General features: G+C 34.1%; 1 non-coding gene across 1 annotated transcript; it reads left to right on the top strand.

Annotated features, from left to right (window-relative positions):
- The first annotated feature begins 401 nt into the window (after positions 1-401).
- On the top strand, positions 402-508 carry LOC112051686 (U6 spliceosomal RNA). Its single transcript, XR_002887253.1, has one exon. It is a non-coding gene; the product is annotated as a U6 spliceosomal RNA (small nuclear RNA).
- The last annotated feature ends 18,740 nt before the right edge of the window (positions 509-19,248 follow it).

Genomic DNA, 19,248 nt, shown 5'->3' with positions numbered 1-19,248 from the left:
ACAGCAAACTCAGCCATGGTTTTTTTTGTTTATCACCATTTTACATCAATTTTTAAAACTGAGTAGTCAGTCATATAGTTAATTTTATTTCCTTAAAAAGTTTCACGTTTGTGGGAAGAAAATATTCTGTAGAAAATTATCTAATTTAGTCTGAGCAATAAGATAATAAAAAGAAATTACAAATTCTGTCCCTGGCCACCTATACAAAAATATCTGAACTTCTTAGAACTTGTAAAGTATTAGCGCCATCTGTGAGCGCTACTCAAATTATATTATGTTTACCAAAAACTAGTATAGATGGCGCTGTCAGTAGCACTGTTAATTTGTATGGGGTCTACATCACGCTATCGAAATGTTTAATGTTCTAGACTATAAGTAAACTTTTAACCGCGTTAGTAATCGTACTCGCTTCGGCAGTACATATACTAAAATTGGAACGATACAGAGAAGATTAGCATGGCCCCTGCGCAAGGATGACACGCAAAATCGTGAAGCGTTCCACATTTTTTGACTTTATTTATTTATTTATTCATTTTGTTCTTATATGTACATTACATTGACTGAACTCAAAATTCAGAAAATGGACTTTGGAGCATTTGAAGCTTTGGCACGGGTTTATTATTTGAACTGAATTGAAATTCCGATTTTGCAATTTGTACCTTATAACGCCAGCTTCTACTAGTAAATTACAATTATCTCCAATCAGTTTATTTATACTCTAGAGCATAGAACGCTGAAGCTGACGCTTTAGCAATTGATTCCCCGCTATATGTTTATAGTTAGGAAGAAATTTTCATGTGGAGTAACTAGATATAATTTTTAGACCTTTAATGGCAAATTAAACAAACACCCTGCATAAATCATTAAAAAAAACTTCAAAACATCTTTGACATAGTTTTATTTGTATTAAGTAAAGAGATAAATAAGTCACTCATTGATTAACTGGGTAGCAGAGGCGATGGTTCCCAACAACCCGACTCCTATCGGGTTACCTTTTGAATATCCACGAGTTTTACTGATGTAAATAATTTAAAGTACTCAGACAAAAACACATTCAGATTAAAAAATCACATGAATGGGTTACCTACAAGAAAACTTCAGTCATCGCTACTGCTGGCTGGTTACCATAAAATATACTGTCTTCGTTTGAATTAACGAATGATGTAATGAAATAGCACTACACGCAAACACGTGTCTAAGCATTTCTACCATATAAGGTCACGTTAAAATATCAATCAATTGTTTAATTAGCATTTTACAAGCCTACAAATATATTTGATATTATTATTAGTATTTCTGTCTGTTCATTGAAAAATATGTATGTTTGACATATTCCTAACCATAATAATTATTCCTAGCCATAATAAGGTGAGATTGTAGTCAAGGGCTAACTTGTAAAGAATAAAAAAATAAAAAAAAATAATTAAAAATTTATCGCGTTAGAAGTTCTGAAAATTTTTAAACCAAACGAATAAAATAAAATGCTGCTATAAAGAAAGTCCTCCCAAACTTGTGAGGTAAATAAGTTTGAGCTAAATCGTAACATACAGAAACTAAATCTTACTTCTTTATAATATTATTTTATTTTATTAATTTAGACTTTACTGCACATTAGAAAAACAAACACATAGAAAATAGTACACATAAAAATTTAGTTTATATAAAAAACGTAATTTTGCATTATATTGAAGGAAACAATTTGAATTATTATTTTTAATATTATGAAGAAAGTAACACGCGAAGCCGAGTGATAGAGGAAGTTCAAAGAATGCAACCGTGTAAAATTAACTGACAACAATGATTATTGTATGCTAATTATATTTTAATTTGCATACGTAACAATAATTTGTTACAATTTTTTTATGAACCGACCCATTGATGTAATAATAATTATGTTTATTGACATTATATTATACAATGACCTCAAATTATATTACAAAGGTGAAAATAGATTCATGATTTAATATAATCTATACTTAATATTATAAAACTGAAAAGTTTGTTTATATGGTTTAATCGCAGGAATTACTGGTACGCAGAAGGAATTCATTGTTTTAGATAGCCCACTAAATAAAGAATGCTATAGTTACATGAGTAAGGAAGGAAAATATAACGCCTAGGGGTCGTAATCACTTTTGAAACGTCAAGTTTGACTGTTTCACAAACTACCTAGAGTTCCGTACCATTCCGTCGTAGTAGAGAGCAGTTCCTCTTTTAAAATATTGATCTTTTACAATTAAAAAATTCCAATCTTTTACGATATTGACTAGCTGAATCAGCAAAACGTTATGCCATATTTTTTTTCATACGAAAATATTAAAATTACGATTTAAAATGGGGGTAGGGTTTAAGTCCCTACCATGATAGTGTTGGTAATCGCACTCTTAGGATACGGTTGGGCCGATTTTAATGTATTATAAAAAAATATGGTTGAGAAATACAAGAAAAATACGCGTTGAAGTCTTTTGTATGACAATAAATTGATGACTCGTTAACACTATCAATAAAACCCAAATTCCGTTTTCATTTCTACTTTCGAATACATAAGTTATTACTAAAGTGAAAGAATATATATATATTTTTTTTCTGTCTGAGTAGGTGCCGATAGCTCCCTACGGAACCACTACGGCGTCATCGGGGGGGGGGTTGGGCGAGCGCAGAAGCATCGCCTGATGTGTGAAGGCTGAAAGAAACATAGAGGTCAGAACGGCTCTCTAAAGGCGTCTCCTATGAGACTCGGACCTCGGCTATATAATAAGCAATTATATTATATTAAGCATATAAATTATATTGAGCAATGCTTCAAATTTCAGACGATGTGGTAAACATTATTTCAGCAAGTATGCCCGTTGCCCACTTCAGTATATCGCCGGTGCAGCAAGCGGTACTGCGGTATTAATTATTATCATACCAACAGTTGCGCAGGCGGCGACGGCATCATGAAACACTGGATTACTGAAGTAATAAAGTTATTAGTTAGGTAATACCAGTTAATTGGCAAGTAATTGGATACGTAATTAACAATTGCATTATAAAAATAAATAGCTTTACTTTTTATTTTGCTTTTTTTTTGTTTCATAATTATTATAATAATATATTTGCAATGATTGTTGATATTACTGTTCCACATGACGATAAATCTGGTTAAAGCCGAAAAGGAAAATGTATCAAAAATACCTTGCTTATGCTATTACCGCCATGTGGAATGTTGAGTCAACTGTTGTTGTTCCGATGGTTGTTTCAGCCAATGGTCTTATAGCGAAAAGCTTCGACCAACATCTTAAGAAGCTTTCACTTAACTGTTGGACGTCAACAAGGGTCGGAAACAGATTTTTGAGACGGCGCGTATTGTGTGGAGGTTTCTCACACTGGAGCACTCAAACGTTCCGCAGCGAGAGGATTGTTTTTTTTTTAATTTTTATAGTGTTTTTCATTATATTTTTATCTTAACACTGAAAAAAACTTAAAAAAGGACAAATAAATAAATGAGAGAGAAAATATATAATTTTGGCTTATGTTGTTTTTGTTAATGTTTTTCGTTTTTATAAAATTAAATTGCATAAGTAATAAGAAATTACTTTTTTGATTTCAGATATAAAATATAGAAACAAATTATACTCAAAAATACAAAATACGACCATTGAGGAAAATAAGAAACACCATTTAAAAATGTCGGCATTCAAAAGAAATGATATCCACAATAATTAACTGAGACAATCATGCGGAGAATGTTCAAGATGCCAACAATACAAGCAACACGTTGTTGAGCAAAATACTTCCTTATCTTATCTGATATCTGAATCAAGAATCAATCTTTTCTTTTACATTAATTAAGGGCGCCTTAACTAGTGGAAGCCCGCGACTTCGTCCACGTGGAATTATATTTTTCACAAATTCCGCGAGAAGTATGGATTTTCCGGAATGAAAGTAGCAAGTGTTAAATCAGAGTAAAATCTATTTCCCTTCCAAATATCGGCCAAATCACTTCAGTAGTAGCGGAATAAAAAAGAAACAAACATCCAAACAAAATTACATCCATACAAACTTTCGTGTTTATATTTTTTTTTATTCTTGACAAGTTGGCCCTTGACTACAACCTCACCTGATGGTAAGTGATGATGCAGTCTAAGATGGAAGCGGGCTAACTTGTTAGGAGGATGATGAAAATCCACACTCCTTTCGGTAATATTAGTAGACAGTAGGATTACATTAGTTAAAGGCGCGTTATAAGTACAATTTTTATTCTTCGACGTTATTTCAGCTTCAGCTGCTAGTTGTTCAGTTCGTAGATGCAATAATGTACTGCCTACCCTGAGGGTTCATTACAATCCTGTATTGCATACCCTAGTTAACGCCTGCACGCCCCTGGCATTGTCTACTGAAAGGTCGTCATTTGTTTTGACCAACTTGAATCCTGGACATTTAATGTCCAATGCTGAACATTGGACGTATATAGTAGTTATACTAATAGCATTAACAACTGAGTCTTAGGGCCATAAATCATTTCTCTATATCTATCTCGCTTGCACTTATGGGTCTTATGGAGCCGTCTAGTGAAGGGTGTAACAATGAAAGACATATTATCGATAAGTAAAGTTTATTATCGTATCTTGTTCACAAAATTAAAAAAATTAACAATATTTGATTTAATATAATACATATTTCATATTATATAATTATTAACTAAATAAAATTAATCTTCATCTGAGTCTTCATCATCAGAATCTTCGTCTTCTGCCAAATTTATTATATATTAGTATCCATAGTGCGCAACGAGTAACACATTAATGTATTTATTTAATTGCAGTAAACACATTTATAGCAAAAAAAATACGCAATGCAATTACATTAGAAACCGACCAATCAGAATCGTCCAAATCATTATTGACTCATCATTAGCACGTGCGCAGGTAGCCGTTTATCGATAATTAGGGTGCGCAGGTAGGCGCGCTGCACATTCCTATCTTTTTTGACTTTTATGACCGGACGACTCAGATGATAATGCGCATACTATAGTAATAAAACATTTTCCATGATATATCATATTACGTTTACCCTAGATTCTAGTTATTGATACTTTATAATATGCATTCTTCAAATCGATCATACGGCAACGCATTCATTGCCTTATTTTGAAATATTTTTGTAGTAAAGAAAATGTATTTCTACATTTTTGGATTTGTTTTCCGTTTTGGAAAATATTCTTCATAGTTGGCGTTAATTTATGATGAACTTTTAGCACTCGTAATATATTATGGTAAATGGATAATTTATGATGAATTTTTATTTAAATATGGTTAATGGAAGACACATATGTGGATAGAAGGGCGCGGCTAGATACATTGCAATCCATTTGTTTTTATTATCAGATGCAATAATAATAAAGTGCTGTCTGTTTGCACGAATGGGGTCGTAGTTTCAACTCCATACGGGGCCAGGCTTACGGTACTGCCCGATAATTTTATTCACGCATACGTAATTCACGTTAACTTCAGTTATAAAATATAATTTCTAATATTGATATGTTTCCATCTTTCGATTGTTTTCTGCAACTCAATGAGTCCAGCTTGATTTTTTTTTAATTTTTTTTTAAATATACTAGTGGAAAACCACCGCTTCTAACAGAACAACGTTTCGTAAAACTTGCTAAAAATACGTCGCACTTTTTGGTATAACAAACACGTTTTAAAAAATGCGATTGTGTTTTAGACCACCACACGAAAGAAAAGCTCTCTTTCTCTACGTCTTTAGCTCCATCTATTGTATGACAAGGAGAGAGAAAGAAAATGTGCGCGTGCACTGCTTTCTCTTACTCCTACAATAACATACGAAACGTGATGTGCAGCCGCTCAGATATTGCGTTTCTGTCAGGTGATCGAATGGGACAAACATATTCAATTACAATTGCCGTTTTTTGTATTATGACTATAAAGACAAAGAATTGGCGTAACCTTGAAACTGTTCAACAACCTTGTACGCCAGTTCAAAATTCGCTCATTCGATCACAACCTGTCAGAAACGCAAATTCTGAGCGGCCGGAAATTTAATTGTTTCTCTTTCTATATTCACTAACCTATATCTTCATCTCTACGTCCGTTTGCATCACCCGATCACACTTTTCGTAACACGCATCACGCATTCGCTAGCTCTTCAAATCAAGCCTAAATAAGTTTCAATTTAATAGTACATTTTACAATCTACATACCCGAAGTCGCAGGTATACGCGAAGGTTGATAAGATTTGAAATTAAATCATGTACCTACATATAGACACATTTGTATCGAATTAATTAAACAACAACATTACATTACAAGTATTGGAGTGGTTTTCCTCGCCCTTTCCAATAAATAACTTTAACTGCGACTCTGTTGATACAAACACAATTAAATGGAGCCATTCGTATTTGCATAAAGACATTTGCCGCGCGCTCCCGACCTATAAAGTCATTTGAATTAACGTTTCGCGTCAGGCTCTCGGGCTATAATAGTGTACATATTTTTGTAAGTGCCGACGAGTCATAAATTATTTGCGGTGATGGTCTTATGCAATACTGAATCAAGTTTATTTTCTGTACTGTTATCATTATCATTAACACGATTAAATAACTATCGGACGCTGATATTTTGTTATATTTGTGTTGGTAAAATAAATAAATAAATATCCTTTATAATTAAACTATCTTGGGGCACATTGCATTTTTAATAGAAACATTTTTATTGAAATTCATACAGATGTATTAAATACCATTTAGTATTACAATACTTACGTGTTTTTTGTTCATTTTGGTTTGGTTTTCTTGCATTTCTAAAATTAATAATGGATCCTATTTCGTAAATTGCAGTATTTTCCCTTTTTTAAAAAGATTTTACAAAAAACTTTTTGTCGGCACTATATTTTTATCAATTTATTCAATACTAGCTGACGCCGCGTGGTTTTACCCGTGTGGTTCCCATTCCCTTAAGAATAAGGGTATAATTTATAGCCTATAGCCTTGCTCTATAAACGGGCTATCTAACACTGAAAGAATATTTCAAAGCAGACCAGTAGTTCCTGAGATTAGCGCGTTCAATCAAACAAAGAAACAAACAAACTCTTCAGCTTTATTATAATAGTATAGATAACAATTTTCTTAATAGCCTGTAATATTTGCGCACACTCCGTAGATCACGCGGTTAATTATTATTTTCACGGTTTAAAGATTTCCACAATACCTTATACTCTATTATATTGGGTTCCGCATGATATGTAAAAATAGATTCTTAAAAATCGCTGGAAATGGCTTAGCATTGCATAAAGCGATCAACAAACCAGTCGGCGTACTCCACATGCGTTACATACAAAGTTACCTGAATGCCAAGGGCGTGACGTTGCGACATTTGCGTCCAAATTGGAGATAGCTTTTAGTACTACCGCCATGCAGGCGTATCGGGTATGGCGCGAGATAGCAGAGAGTTATGGCTTTGAGGTTACCTTGACCAATGTAGAAGTTTGGTTTGGGTTTGGTATTCATGGATACCATACCTATGCAGACAAAAACAGAACTACTCTCGCTTTGATGGGATCGTAAATTGCTGGAATAAACTGCCTCGTTGGTCCAGTGGTTATATAATGAGATACTAGGTTCGTTTCCTTGATCAGGCTATGAAATATTGAGCTTTTCTTTATTCTAAGAAATTTGAGAGTAGATATGACCTCTGCCTTCGATTTGGAGGGCGTAGGTTCGAATCCGGTCCGGGGCATGCACCTCAAACTTTTCATGTGCATTTTGGGAAATTAAATATCATCTGCGGTGAAGATAAAACATCGTGAGGAAAACTGCATACCTAAGAATATATTTAGGTATAGTCTTCTTGTTAAGTTGTAGTGAAAAAGAGAAATATAATATGGACTTTATATTGGAACAGCGTGGTTAATTAATGTTTCAAATCTTCTCCTATTCCAGTCTTAAGACGTAAGTAAGACTGACCCTGTATATATTGTGTTTATTACAATACCAGCTTTTGCCCGCGGCTTCTCACGCGCTAAATTCGGGGTAACATGGTTTAGAGCACAGAACAAAGAGTCTGTGTACCGATTTATAGCTTCCTACCTTAAAAACTGCAAAACAGCCCATATAAAATTTCATATCCTCTTTTAAGGTGTTGGGGCGGATTTTCAAAAAAAAAATGTTGCACGGTTTTTTTAATCACAAATAGACTGCATACCAACTTTTAGCTTGAAAATAGCGGAATTTTCCATACAAACTTCCACCTCCCATTTTAGGGAAGTGGGGGGTTAGAAATAGACAAAAAGTAGTCAATGACACTCTCCATTCTTTCAACTATCTCCACTTAAAAAATCACGTCAATTCGTCGCTCCGTTTTTCCGTGAAAGACAGACAAACAAACAGACAGACAGATACGCACACTTTCACATTTATAATATTATTATGGATAAGCAGCTGATGAGTATATTTCCGCTAAGTAACAGCCGCTACTAATCTAATTAACTAATAGTGTTCTTTATCACATGTCAGGAAAATCACCGCTCTCGAGGAATGTAGATTTGCATCTTAAAATATGTTCGTAACTATACTACGCCCACCTGTGTCGCGGTAATCAAATTGTAATTTATGGGAATCGATGGTATAATTGCTCAATGAACAACATTGTCTGCAAGGTGAAGTATATTTTGACGTACTATAATTAACTGCGTGGTATTTCTTACGGAGATCACTGTAAGGTTTGGTTTCAGGACTGTTAACGTAGGCATATCCGCATCGTATGTATATATCGTAATGGATTTTCAAAATGACAAACAGACACTTTATACGTCTATTTATTTATATGTCTATTATTTTAGTTATTTTGAACAAATTTTCTTTTATTTACTTATTTACCATTATCTAAATAAATTACTTGTAAAATAAATTTAAAATGTAAAAATTACAGATGACCCAAAATATACAATTACACATGGCGGTAATCACTTGAGCAAGGTCCAGGTATTTTGATACTCTTTCCATTTCATCTTTCATCTGATTTATCGCCATGTGAATCAGTAATATCACCAATTAATGGACGCACTGATCGATCAGCTACACTATATCAGAATTATTGGATGCAATTTACCAGTCACGGACAATATTATTAAATAATAATTATTATAGGACGTGTGGTCTTTCTTTAATTGTATAGGCTAGCACTTGGATTGGCAATCATGCCTGCTATTTAGTGATGATACAGCCTGTGGTGGAACACTCTTGCCTATTCATCCTGGATTTGAAGATGATGTGGGTGGAAGGGAAAACGGAGGTTAGAAGAGTATACCATAACTTCGTAGTGTAAATCAGAAATAAAGAGCTAAAACGCTTCATACAATTCCTAAGGATGGGTGAAGATTATTGCGATACCTGTCAGTTAAAATGTTGAACGAGGAACCAGTTCAAAAATTTCCTGGGTGCCCTTTCCGTAATAAATTTTGTTGAAATTTCAGCGATGCTCCAACGTTTACAGTTTGGCGTTAGATAACGCTTAAATCAAAGAGTTTTCTAGCTCGGTGATCCACCGAATCAAAAACTGGTATTTAGCTGATCTCTTCCATAAATGGAAACAATAGTCCTCGCAAGAACTAACCTGAGGTCCTAGCCATGTTACACATCAATTATATTTCTACAAACGCTAACGCTTCGAAAAACGTATGAACATAACATATCAGATTGAATGCTGTCGATAACCAATGTCGTCGTGCCCTACACAGTTTTTTTTTACTTACGAAGCGTTCGTTAAAAGAGAATTGAAGTGTAACTTGGCTACAGGAAGCTTGGTATAGAGTAAAAGAGGAGACAGATCTGCGATATTAGAACTAGATTATTAATTATAGAACAAAAACAATAAAAGCGTTGGTTCGACTAGTTCACTAAAAATATGAACCAATATAAGTACTTAATGCCACCGGCACGATGACCCAGGAAGCTCGCAGAGTATTCCACATTAATTATTTATTAATCAGAACGATCTCTCTGTTGTACTCGTGTATTTCGAAAGATCGATGGCGGTATTTATTTACAGAAGCCGGGTAGAATGTATTGACTTAATCAAAATATTTACAAAGTATATTTTTTATTTTAGTTTTAAGTACATAGCCCAGTGGATATGACCTCTGACTTCGATTCGGAGGGCGTAGATTCGAATTTGGTTCATGCACCTCCAACTTTTCAGTTGAGTGCATTTTAAGAATTTTGATAACTAGTGTCTCAAAACGGCGAAGGAAAATTTCTTGGCTGCACGTCTGAGAATTTTCTTAATTCTCTACATGTGTGAAGTTTGCCAATCCGCATTGGGCCTGCGTGACTATTAGGCCTAATCCCTCTCATTATGAGAGGAGACTCGTGCTCAACAGTGAGCTAAATATGGGTTGTTAATGATTTATTTTAGAGGTTTGTTAAATTCATTAAACGACCACTATCAGATGTTAACGATAAGACCATGATCGATAGTTTAACGTGCTCTCCGGGCACGAGATTGTAACACCGGCAACTTCCCACCTCCGCTATCTGAAAATTTCTTAAAAGAAAGTAAATCTCTGTATCTCAAACTGCCCGACCCAGGATTCAAACCCAGGACTTCTTGATGCGCAACCACATAGGCTAACCACTGAACCAACGAGGTAGAATCACGTGCCTGTAATTTCACCGCCGCAAATACACGGTCATTCAAAACTTTCATGTAAGCAATACATAAAAGGACGCGCTGCCTGCACTAGTGCGCCGCCCCGACACGCCGCGCCCTCGGCTGGAACGCGGAAGGAGCCCACACGAAGCGCTTGACGTAAGCATTTATACGAGTGCAAGCTGCAACTAAGAAAATATATGGACGCGGCAATTTAGTAGTACAAATTATTAGCTGTGTCTGTATCTAAATGTGTATGCTGGGTGAATTATTCACGCCCCAAATGCTAAAACTCAGAAGAACATCGATAGATTACTCCATGGATTAATATATTATCTTAAAATAATCACTGGTTCCCGAGGGCAAACGGAATCGCAGACGTCTGCTAAAATACTAATAATTGTAACTCGTAGTACCTAATGAATTGTGTTAATGAATTGTGTTATTTTGTCAATTTATTTGTAAAGGACTAGTAATTTGTACTACAGTAGGTGAATCCTTTTTGGACAAGATTCTTGTTTCAGAATAATAAGTACTGAGCCATGGTAAACTACGCTAACCTAGTATCAATTAGAAGAATATGAGTAACATTACGTGTTACCGCATCCGTTTAAATAACACCACTGCGTTTCCTACATCTGGTGTTAATTAATAACTTTTTAAGAGCAGTTTTTGTGATGCACTGGACAAGATTTTATTTTATCAATTGTAGAGAATATAGATGGGGCTGTAGTAAGGGAACCATTCTACTGACTTTTGGGGGACAAGTCTTAAAATTATAATAAATAAGAAAAAATATCTTTGTAACGTTATATGTGAGTGTCATAGGTTAAGAGTGTATAAGATCACGTTACGGCCAATAGGAGCGGAGCATCAATGAAAAGCGTGGCAAAAATGGGATAAGCATTATATTAACCCCAATAAGCAAAAATATTACTCGTCACAAGTTGATGTCTTGACATCATTTGCTTTTAATGAATATCTTGAAAAATATTATCAATTTTAAAGGTACTCCGTTACAAGGTAATGCTTAATCTGCATTTATGATGGAGTGATGGCTGCCCGCATTGCCTTTTCATACTCGTATCATGCCATGCGACTCAGATTTCCGCGGACGAAGGCTGTTGGCTAGTTTATTCATAATTTATACGTGAAAGTATTTCGATATACGTTACTTACTCAATAACGGAAAAAATAAAAAAAAATAGTATAAAATGGTTTTTGATTTATTATTAAAAAAAATTACCAAATAAAGGATTTTATTTAATTTTATTGTATTATTGTACTAACGGACGCCTGCTACCTCATACGCGGGAAATTCCGGGTAACCATGAATATTATCGAGATACAAAGTAGTCTATGTGTAACTCAATAACCTCCTGCAACTTCCAGTGAAAATCCCATTAAGATAGGTCCAGCCGTTCAAAAAATTAGCCCGGTCAAACAGACAGACAAAAATTAAAAAAAAGCTTGTTTGTGTTTTGTTCTCTAGTAAATAAGCAGTTTAGAAAATCACAGATAGACTCTTAAATTGTATTTATATGTATTGACCTATAGGTAATGCTTGCTTAATTCTGTTCAATACATTATCTTGATACACAACAACTTGGTCACCCTACAATCCCAGTACGGCCGCATACTTGTCACCCAATAAAATGCCACTTGTCTCTATGTACGTGAAATGTAACGAAGTTACTTTAAGGACGAGCCTAGCGACGTGGCACGGAAATGCTTGTCGTTCGTAAACTAGTTTGTCTCAAGTAATTTACTTTAAATCTGACACAATTGATAACAGCATTCATTATATTTATTTTTCAATAGCTCTTAATCTTGATCTACTGGCAGAGACGTACCGCCAAGCGATTTAGCTTTAATACTACGCCTAAGTTAGCCGCTTCTATCTTAGATTGCATCATCACTTACCATCAGATGAGATCGCAGTCAAGGAAACTTACAAAAAATAAAAACCTCCTATAGTAATCGTTACAGAGTCAGAGATTACCTTTCCACGCAATCGAAGTCGCGGGCATCTGCTCGCTTAGTATAAATTTTTCAACCTTCATTTTACACCAAGGGAGATCGCAATCAAGTGTTAGCTAGTAAAAAATAGAAATAAAAATATTAAATTATCCCATATAAAGGGCAGCCCTTCATTACCATTATGTATTAAATATAAGTTATAGTGTTATATCTGATACATTATGTATTAATAACACAACATTTGTTATTGTGCCTAATGACTCATACAAATGTGATTTAAATACATAATATTCTTATTGCGTTTATTTATATTAAGTAGGTATTCATTTTTGTATCGATGCAATTATGTGGTATATTTGAAAATTGCAAAAAAAAAAATTTTTGAAGAATTTCTTGAAAGAAAAACTCAATAGCTTTTCTAGTTGATTACCCTTGACTCGATCTGTGGTCTTTATTTTCTGTAGTTAAAATCTCACCCCTAAACATTTTGATACACATGAAGTTTATTAACTATTGTAAATGATTCTTATGTCAAGTGATTCCGTATTTACTATTTTTTTATTTTGTTGTTATTCATAATGCACGAAAATGACCATGCTGGGCATGCGGGTTGGTCATTCGCAGGGCAGGATATTTCCGCGCCAGTGTCGCTGCTGCCCGACACCGGCCTGTGACATTTGCAAAATCTAGCCAGTTTCGAATAGTTATACCACAGTAGATATATTACAAGCAGTAGTTGGACTTCATACTAAAGGTCGAAACGCGAGCTATACCTACGCAGCTCGTACGTGGGGTGATCGTGGGGTGAAGACCGTTGCGACTGTGCCGCGGTGACGAACGCAGTGTATTGGATTTTTTAATTATGACGACTAGGAAAAAAGTTATTATTTTTATAAAGTTTGATTAATATTTTGTATTCTAAAGGCATAATTTAATAAATATATATATAAATAAATGCTTAAATGATAAAATTGTGTAAATAGGTAAATGACGTAAACGTTAATATAATATTATTAAATAATTATTTATTAACTTCTTCATTTAGGTTGTTTTCTTTGATTATTATGTAATACATAGATTTAAATCTTATGACATGTATGTTTTGTATTTTAAGGTAATAAAGAAGTTACGTAAAGAAGTTGTTTGAATTTAACAACATTATTGTGTTGCTCATACTTTAATGTATTTGAATAAAAAAAGTAAAGAGCCAGCTGATATCAATATACCTATCCAGATTTTTTTATTAAACTACTAGCGAACCCGGTCAATCTCAATTTGTTTTTTGTAGTTCCTTCCCTACATGCCAAGTCAGGGTCAATTTTTTATCGTCTATTCTATAGTGTGGGGGTATCGTTATCAGTATTTTTGTACATTACATAAGGGGTTAAAGTGCTAACATAATCTACGGAACCCTACACTGCGCGTGGCCCGACACGCACTTGACCGATTTTTTATTATTTGGTCACCTAGTGTGGTGGTAATAGATAGATGGCATCACCAAAATAAATATATGAAGGTCCTTCAAGATCATTGATTAGTATCAGCCTTATTTAAATCTACCAATCAAAAAACAACACGCATTTTATTGATCACTTCCTATTTTACTACAATTTACAAAGTATTTTATTTGTTTATTTAAAAAAAAGTATATTTACAATCACATAACTAAATGGAAACACAAAGTTGGCAAATGTAATTAAAATGCTGGAGACAGGCAGCCCTATCACATGTTTACGGAGCGCGCGGCTGTAGGTATTTATTTCAAAAATATGGCCGAGTTATTATACTGCTTGTAATATATCTACTGTGGTTATACCAGCATTAGTTGGTCACCAAAGCCTCGTCGATCAGTCTGCAGCACGAGCAGGTAAAGTTGGCAGTTGGAAAGGTTGACTGGTACTGACCTCCCCCTACAGCCCTGCCACTGGATGGTGGTAACTCGAGACAGTTTTGTTTGGAAGTCCATGCAAGAGGTCTATGTCCATCGGCTGGTAATGATGATGGTGATGAATATTTTATTGATTACTCATTAAAGTAACTAACGAGTGTGTTTGATATAGTGATTTTCGATAACAATGGGCTTTACGGAATACGAAAAAGGCGGTTATTATTAATTAAGTACCACTAAATTAAGTATATTAGACGGTCAAAGATGGAAGCGAGCTTACTTGGAAGAAATACCTAAAGAGAACACTACATACTTTCCGGTACGTAGTTTCCGTTTTAACAACATCACAAGACCAGATTTCCTAAAATATCCTAAATTTCCAATAACACATTTCCTAAATTAATGACTAACCCATAACATTTACGCCAGAAAAGTAAGACAGCTGGTCTCACAATTATTTATTTTTTTAAGCAACATACTTGAAAAAAAATATTTTCAAACATGTAAGCGACAAGCTTTGTGATGTGAATGAGTATGACAATAGTCCAACGGACGGGAACCGAACGGGATTCTCTGAGAATTAAGTCCAGTTCTAAATCATTCTATCAAAGCTTTTTATTACGGCAGGCCTACAATAATTTACAAACTGAACGTCAGTAAGCATTTAATGTCACATTCCTTGATCGTTATAGCATTCAATATTCAACATGTCCCTTATGTAATTCATATCAGCCCAATAATTATAAGTAATCGCTTATTTATTATTTATATATCAGACATTTATAGGTTTACAAGTGTAGCAAAAATTACATGTTAATGTTTGTAATGTTTTTCGATGCGTCTAGTCGTACGACAATCGGACGACTATATTAGTCGTTGTATAGTCGCAGCCTAATGGTGAGGCAATTTTTAATCTAATATTCAAAGATTTTTTTTGTCGACGAGGTTTATATCTAGTCTGCACAGAATTCAGTTTTTTAAGAATTCCGCGGTAACCATGGATTTTTCCGTTATGTAAAAGTAGCCTATGTGTTAATCCATAGTAAAAAAAATTATTTCCAATTTCAACTAAATCGCTTCAGTAGCCGCAGCGTAAAGGAGGAACAACACACAAACACACACACACACTTACACACACAAACTTTCGCTTTTATAATATTAGTGTGATGGCTAAAGTATTAGTAAAAGATGACCATTAACTATTAACTTTTTAAGTTCATGGCGTGCTCATGATACTCGTATGATCGATTGACCGCCGTGGTCGAAATTCGATCGAGAGGAACATTAGAGGCAAGATGTCGACCGATTTGTCTCTTGACTCTTGACACCAACTTGACACAAATATATAATTACTGAAAACGATATGTTCTTGAAACCACAATTATTTATGCTCTGTTACTCAACGTCGGGTGATATACGTTGGTTTAGTGTCTCGGACTTTATCTAATACCTACACACGTAAAAATCTTGAGTCACGGTATTTGTGGTCAATCGGCTCAACTGATTTTGATATATTTTCTAATATAGTTGCTAGGTATAAAGTATTTTTCATTCTCATTTGCGTCTGATAATGTTCGTTAAAGTACTTATAACATTATAGCCCTAAACCCGCTAACCTGCTTTGGAGCATGGTGGGTTTAAACTATTCTTTGAGGAGGAAAGCCTAACTGTTAAAATAGGTTGTTTACATTTATTTAAATGTTATAATATTAATAATAACTTCATTATTATTAAAAGCAGTTAGGAAAGTGACTGAACTCGCGTTGAAGTCTTTCCAATAGAACTTGTAACTTGTAGTTGTTGACTGAAAAATGTTTAAATAAAAGCTCTTAGTAAAGCCAGCATTTGTAAAGTTGCAGAGTTTTTGGCTTTACAATGTTCAATTTGAATCCTCAGTCACCTTCACGCAGGGAGTAAAATTAAAGAAATTGTAATAATTTACACAATTGTCAAATATCTCCTAAGGATATTTCGGTTTACGGTTGAAGCATATACTGAAGGTTTGCTACGTTGTCAATTGGATTTGATGCCTTCTCGCTGGGGATAGCAAAATAAAATATTCATTGTTTATTATGAACTTTTAACGAAAGAATTAACGCGTGATTACTCTAAAGCAGTACAAAGTGTGCGCGGAAAAGAATATAAATTTTCACTTACGCCCAAACGTAAAGATTTTTATCAAATTCAAGTTCAAAAAATAGTACATATGATCATCAACATCATTCATAATTTTACAGACAACAAAATTAGTCCATAAACAAACAGAATACACTTACTTTTACTTAGTAGTTATTCGTCTGAATTATATGCCCGAAAAATTTTTAACTTTTTTGTTTTACATAAAATGATAATTTGTGATATAAATTTATAAATAATAATAATAATAATATTTTGTCCTTCATGACTCAGGTTTAGTAACAATACAACTAGCTTCTGATAAAATACATGTTAAAAGTCGTTCGGAAATAGGTATGTCAATCATCGCCAATATAAATTAGACGAACAAAAACTACTGTCAACCAAAAAACACACATAAAAACTATGACACACTCAATATAGACTAAAACATATAAAAAGTGAGCATGTAGATACATCTCGAGTGATCTAATTTTACGATAATATTAGATCAAGTTTCTAGTTCAAGGTATTATTTTTACGCCTTAACTTATATGAACATCATATATAATAATTTTCACATTTTTATAAAAATTTGATTTATCTTTATACTAGTTGCATTTCAATAATAAACCCACCACTCTAGTCCCGTACGGGTTGGCGAGTTTAGTTGGGTTGGCAGTAATAATGTTTTACCAGAGTAAAAAGGTTTTACTTTATAACGATTACTAATAAATGTTAATAATAATTATAACAAAACCGATGACTTAGCGTACTTTCCTTTAACTAAAGTAAAGACTAAAGTTACATTCAACTTCAAGCTCTTACTTGAGACAACTCATTTATATATTATTGCCCAACCCAGGACTCGAAACACGGACCTCACGTTCTGAAGCCACGTTGACTAATCACTGAACCATCGAGGCACTATATTGAACACAGATTTTTAAAAAAACATTTACTAAAAAGTTACACAAATTAATGAATTCCTTAATGATAACGATGCTTGGATGCCATTGGATCAGCCTTTACATAGGAAATAAAATTAAACGAAATTGTAATGTTTTTAACAATTGTGAATTATAATAATGTATGCGTTTTTAAATGCATGATGAGTTCGGCTCAGCATAAACCGCCTTCCAAACTGGTGGTAGAGACTTTACAAATAGTCAAACATGACGTTTGAAAAGTGATGCTTGTAAACTAATCTAACTAGGAATAAATAAATTAAAAAAAAATAAAAGCAATCTCAAAAATATATTTAACTAGCATTTTAAAGTTGACACTTTTAACAATAAGTTCGATATGTAACACAATACATACTCAACTGCGACCTTTTATAATAGTATCAAATAATAATAATGAAAAAATTGTAATAGAGGCCTAATTGACTCGGCCTACTTGTGTTAACATAACACCAACTAACTATACCTATAAGATTAAATTAACTATACACATTACGTAAACTTAACAAAAGATACGTTTAACAAATATTACAAAATTGACCAATGTTGTTTCTAGAATAAGTTTGTCAATTTCAGAAATATTGTATAGATATACCTACTTCCTAGACTTCCTACTTATAAGAGCCGTGATAGCCCAGTGGATATGACCTCCGCCTCCGATTCCGGAGGGTGTGGGTTCGAATCCGGTCCGGGGCATGCACCTCCAACTTTTCAGTTGTGTGCATTTTAAGAAATTAAATATCACGTGTCTCAATCGGTGAAGGAAAACATCGTGAGGAAACCTGCATACCAGAGAATTATCTTAATTCTCTGCGTGTGTGAAGTCTGCCAATCCGCATTGGGCCAGCGTGGTGGACTATTGGCCTAAGCCTTCTCATTCTGAGAGGAGACTCGAGCTCAGCAGTGAGCCGAATATGGGTTGATGACGCATACCTACTTCACATACTTACTCTTTTAAATTTTAGCTTATATACCTATCATAGCTCTTAGCGACTGATTTAAAGGTTTTGAAGATTAGAAAGATCACCTCAAGAGCTTTTGGGCCTGTCGAATCATAAGTTTAAATGATGTGTTAAAACACGTATATTCTAAATGTAAATCACTAACGGACGCCCGCGGTTTCGTCCGCGTGAAATTTAGTTTTACACAAATCCCTTGGGAACCGTGGATTTTTCCGGGTTGAAAAGTATCCAGAGTAAAATCTATTTCCATTCCAAATTTCAGCGTTTATAATATCCGTAGGATTAGTAGGATATTCCTTTTACTAGGAGTGGCTACGACAATAATCCAACCGCAATGGACGGGTATCAAACCTAGCACCTCTCAATCTTAAGTACAGCCCCTTAACAACGAATTTACTGCGGATTCAATCATGCGTAAGACCAACACATGTCTCCGCGCTCTGTCTCATGGTTAATTGCAAAACCAAACAAGCAAAATATAAGATCAAAATCTAATGGAGATAATTATTTTACATGTTCTTGTGTAAATAGTCTCGGTATTGATACACTAATTAAAAACTTACGAACATTCCTAGCATTTATTATTTTGTTATATATACGTATACATAAAACAAAGTCCGTTTGTTTCACCATTTAAGAATCCAACATAAACTAGGACTAAACGGAGCAGAAAAAATTTTGTACAAGAC

The sequence above is a fragment of the Bicyclus anynana genome, chromosome 18, assembly GCF_947172395.1.
Source record: "Bicyclus anynana chromosome 18, ilBicAnyn1.1, whole genome shotgun sequence".
Lineage (NCBI taxonomy): Eukaryota > Metazoa > Arthropoda > Insecta > Lepidoptera > Nymphalidae > Bicyclus > Bicyclus anynana.
The sequence above is the reverse complement of the archived record's forward strand: the minus strand, read 5'-3'. Positions and strand labels throughout refer to the sequence as shown.